This window comes from Gossypium hirsutum, chromosome A07 (genome assembly GCF_007990345.1).
Source record: "Gossypium hirsutum isolate 1008001.06 chromosome A07, Gossypium_hirsutum_v2.1, whole genome shotgun sequence".
Taxonomy (NCBI): Eukaryota; Viridiplantae; Streptophyta; class Magnoliopsida; order Malvales; family Malvaceae; genus Gossypium; species Gossypium hirsutum.
In genome coordinates, this window is record NC_053430.1 from 21,656,472 (window position 1) to 21,661,905 (window position 5,434).

Here is a 5,434-nt window from a genome sequence, read left to right on the forward strand (position 1 = left end):
TCTTCTTGTTCTTCTTCCATGGATTCTAAAACCCCTTTCATTGCACTTGCACCACTAGTTGTCAATGAGGAAGACTATCATGTCTAGGCAGCAAGGATGGAGGCTCATTTGGAGGTAAATGATCTCTGAAAAGCTGTTGAGGAGAACTACGAAGTTCCTCCCTTTCCCGAAAATCCAACCATGACATAGTTAAAGAATCATAAGTAGAAGAAAAACAAGAAAGTGCAACGTTAAAGCTATGTAATTTACTATAGTCTTATAAAAAATCTTTGTCAGAATTATGACAAAGATATCAACATTTGAGGTCTGGATTGAAGGAAGAATATGAAGGAGATGAAGGGATCAAGGTAAAGCGTATTCTCAACTTGATTAGAGAATTTGAACTTCAAAAGATGAAAGACTTCGAGACAGTTAACAAGTATTCTAGCAAATTACTCAACATTGCCAACATTGCCAACAAAGTAAGATTACTTAGCTCTGCATTTCCTTATTCTAGATTAGTTCAAAAAATTCTTATAACAATCACTAGAAGCTTTGAAGCAACAATTTCCTCGTTGGAACTCATTGGAAAGCACTTAAGATCTATAAAAAAAAATTAGTTTGATAGAATTATTTAATGCTTTACAAGCACAAGAATAGAAAGGCTTTTGAGGTTTAAACGGTCTGTCAAGGGTGCACTTCCTCCAAGAGTTCAATCAAATTAGGGAGACAAAGGAAAGAATATAAAGAAGTACAAGAAGGAAAACTTAGGTTTTGATTCTCCTAAAATCAACAAGGAAATAAAATATGTTTTTTTTCTCTTTGAAAGTATTAAGTGAAGAAGTGTCATCCATCATTCAAATACTGGAGAAGGCTAAATCAGTAGTGTGAGAAATGTCAGAAGATGGAATATCATCAAAAGATTTGCATAAACAGCTTTCAACAAAAAAGGTGTTGCACAACTAGCTGATCAGGAAGAGGAGGAGCAACTATTTGTAGCAACCTATTTTGCAACTAGCAACTCTAGTGACAAGTTGCTTCTTGATAATGGATGCATAAACTACATGACATTTGATTATGATATCTTTAGAGAGCTAGATACTTCTTTAAATTCTAAGGTACAAATTGGCAATGGACACTATATTGATATTGAATAGAGGTGATATAAGTTCAGTTTGTTTGGGTTTTTTTAGATTTTTTTAATCATCCATCATAATTCAGTTTGGCTCGGTTTAGTTCTTGGTTTTTTCATATTAATTTTTTTTGATATTTTACACTTGTTTTGATAAAATGATTTTTTTTTAAGGCTTTTGAATATTATTTTACAAAATTTCAAGGTCTTTTTCATAAATATTTCTAAAAAACAATAATTTTTTAAGAAATTTTAAATCATTTTCACTATTTTAAATATAAAATAGTTATTTTTATATCATGAAAATTAAAAATAATTATATATTAAATAAAAAAATTAGGTTCGATTTCAGGTGACCGTGATTTTTGAAATTGCATTCCATAAACTATCTAAATATCTCGGTTCAAGTCAATTTTCGATTTGGTCGATTTTTTTCTCATCCCTAATGTTAAAGGCAAAGGAACTGTGGCAATTAGATGCCCTTTAGGTGCAAAGCTAATTAATGATATGTTATTTTTACCTAATATAAATCAAAATGTGTTAAGTGTTAGCCAATTACTTGAAAATAACTTTGAAGTTGTCAATGAAACCAATTAATGTCAAATCAATGATGCAAAAGGAAAATATATATTCAAAGTAATGATGAAGGTAAAAAGCTTTACTCTAGATTCTTTAGAGTAAGAGCAAAAAGGCTATATTGCAACTAATATCAATTTAGAAGTATGACACAAAAGGCTTGGACATTTCTAGCATGTTGCTGTAATAAATCTACAAAAGAAGGATTAGTTCAAGGGCTACTACACATTAAAGCTAACATATCATATTACAAAACTTGTCAATTTGAAAAGCTAGCAAGGCTTCCTTTAAAAAAAGCAACCTAAAAAGCTACTAACAACTGGAATTAGTCTACACAAACCTAACTGGACCTCACAAAACTTTGTCGCTTAAAGAGAGTAAGTAGTACATAAATCTCATCGATGACTATACTAGAATATGATAGATTTACTTCCTCAGATTCTAGTCAGAGGTTGCTAGTGTGTTGTGGAAATTAAAGCAATGAGTTGAAACTCAAAATGGATGTAAGGTTCAAGCTTTAAGGTTTAACAATGGTAAAGAGAACAGATTTGATAAATTCAATCTATTTTATGAAGAACTTGGGATTGGACACCAACTCACTACTCTACATACTACACAACATAATGGAGTTAGTAAGGGGAAGATTTGTACCATAAGAGAGATAACTAGATGTTTGTTGTTTCAAAAGTGCTTGCCAAAAGAGTACTAGACAGAAGCTACACTCAGTGTAGTCTTTCTACTTAATATGCTTCCAACAAAAGCAGTGGATGAAAATATATCATTTAAAGTTTGGTATGGTTATAAACCTCCTTTAAAAAGCCTCAAGGTGTTTGGATACTGACAACTCTAAAAAATATAGAGTTGTCAAATTCTTGTGAATTTAGGGTGATTTGTAATTAATTTCTAGAATTTTATTGAAAATATTATTTTATTCAATTAAGACTCATGGGAATTAAATTATATTGCTTTATTGTCAAATTTCATGAATTATTACTTAATTAAATAATTGGTGAACTCAATGATCAAAACTATGTAGGTTAGAATAAATTTTGAGGCGATTGGCCCTTAAAAGGTGACATGCATGGCCAACCAAGGGGAGTTGAATTGTTAGTTGATCCATGTATGTAAGATGAACATATTACACGTCCAAATCAACAAGGAAAAGTTACTCTACAAGTTCAAATAAATTCATCCGAAATTGAGAGTTTAACTGCCCAAAGGTGAAGAAAAGAGGAGGCCTAGAATAATTAATTGGAGGGATCGATACATTAAGAAAAATCAGCAACCCAAACCATCCATATAGCTGCCCAATTAATCTATTTTTAGCTGATTTTGAACTTTAGAAAAAGGCCCAAAAATTCACTTTAATGCTGTTCCAACCCCTCCACTTTCCATGCTTCCTATTTTAGCACAAAGCTAAAAATAACAGGTTCAATCAACCCTTTTTCCCCCATTCAAGGCTAACTATGAGAATGAGAAAATTAAGGGGCTGCTTATGCTACTTTTAGCCACCGAAATGTGTATAAATAGTAGCCCTCATTTCCCATTTAAGGCATCCCTCACTCATTCTCTCATTCACTCTTTTTTTTAAGTATTTTCTTTCTTTCCTTTCAAGAGAAGAAGAGCTTCTTCAAGTGTGAGTAATTCAGTTATAAGCTTATTCAAGCTTATTTGTAGTGTTCCAAGGAAAATGAAGAAGAAGAACTTTGCGCACCACCACAGCAACCATCGTGAACCAGTTATAGTTCTTCTTTCCCTTTTTAATTTCTTGATGTGTTCTTGCTACTGAAAACATATTTACTTTGTGTTCTTGTGTTTTCCTACCAATCACTATGTTCTAATCTTGTTATGCTAGCATTATTATGAGGCTTTATGTTCATGATTCAATAAAATCTTGATTGAATTATCTATGCATTTGGTAGTGTTCACTTAGTTGAGTAAAATCTTGTTTATTTATTGACTCCACGTGATGTTGATAAATAATTGAGTTAGTTAGTTTAATCTGGAATGATGATTGCTAATTGATGCAATACTTGACTTGTGTAAGTTTAATTGATTAAAAGATTAATTAGTTAAATTAAGTGATTATGTCGGGAGGTACTTATTACCTTACATAACCTCAAGAATGTTTGATTAAACTTATTTTAGTATAGACTTAATTATTCTTACTTTAGATTTTAGAGTTGCATTTGACATAAAGATATGTGATGAACCTATATGACTAGACAGAGTGACTTCGGGAGGAGCCTACTAGTGATTAAATTGTTCCAAGTTAGACTTATATTGTTACCTCATTCAATTCCGTAGTAACAATGTATGTGAAGGTAGTTAGAATTAAGGTTAGTGACTCATCAATTATGCCACGATTTTCACAATAATTTTATCCGGACTAAATTGAATAAAGGTAGAAGTGGACCAATTATCCTAGCATTATTTGATATTAGTAACCCATTTGTTGAAGTACTCATCATTCTGTTGAAATTTTGCATACATATAAGATAGAATCATTTAGTTTAATTAATTGCATAAAACACCCTTTATAATTGTTTTCTTTCTAAATTGTTATTTAAATTATTTTCAAAAAACCTTAACCACTTGTTTAGTCTCTGAAGAGACGATACTCATATACTTACTACTTTATTACTTGTTATAATTGTGTACACTTGCATACAATTCACGGTTATTTTTACACCCCGCAATAAGTTTTTTGCGCCGTTGCCAGGGACTGTTATTTCTATTATTATTTGTGAAAATTATTTTAATTTTACAATTTAGTATTTTATTTTATTTTTCTTTTTAAGTGTTTATGAGCATTGATCAAATCATTGACTTACTCCTAGTAGACCTTAAAATTGAGTGAACCTTCAGACACAGAAGAAGATAAGCAGTCCAAAGATAAGCCGAAAAGTTGAATCCTGATCAAAATCAAGGAAATGGAGCTGCTTATGCTCGCAATCCAGTCATTGTTGTTGATGATAGGGACCGGGCCATTAAGCAACATGTTGTGCCTCTTTTCAATGAGCTCAACCTAGGTATTGTTAGACCCGAAATTGAGGCACCAAAATTCAAGTTAAAGCCTGTTATGTTCTAGATGCTTCAAACAGTAGGTCAATTTAGTGGAGTGCCAAATTTACACCTTCACCTTCATTTGTTCATGGAGGTGAGTGATTCTTTTAAATTGACTAAGTGACCAAAGATGTTCTAAGGTTAAAATTATTCCTGTACTTTTTAAAAGATAGAGCCCGAGCTTGGCTTAATTCATTACCACCTGGTTCAATTTCTACATGGTAAGAATTGGCGAAACGTTTCCTGGTTAAGTATTTCCCAAAGAGTAGAAATGCAAAATTAAGGAATGAGATCACAACTTTTTAGCAATTGGATAATGAATCCTTATATGAGGCATGAGAAAGATTTAAAAATTATTACGAAAATGCCCTCATCACAAGATTTTGAATGGAAACGTTCTATAATGGTCTCAGTGCAAATACGAGGATGATAGTATATGCTTATGCAAATGGTGCTCTACTTTTTAAGTATTATAATGAGGCTTATGAAATTATTGAGAGAATTGCCAACAACAATTACCAAAGGCCAATCAATCGAGCAACTTTAGAAAGACGAGTAACAGGATTTTATGAAGTTGATGCATTCACTTCACTGGCAGCTCAGGTATCTTCTATATCTTCAATGCTCAAAACATTTACTGTTAATGGTTTAAATAATGCTGCAACCCAGCCATCAAGTCAA

General features: G+C 31.9%; 1 non-coding gene across 1 annotated transcript; it reads right to left on the reverse strand.

Moving 5' to 3' along the window:
• Positions 1-5,029: 5,029 nt before the first annotated feature.
• Positions 5,030-5,135, reverse strand: LOC121204435 (small nucleolar RNA R71). Its single transcript, XR_005899360.1, has one exon. It is a non-coding gene; the product is annotated as a small nucleolar RNA R71 (small nucleolar RNA).
• Positions 5,136-5,434: the final 299 nt, after the last annotated feature.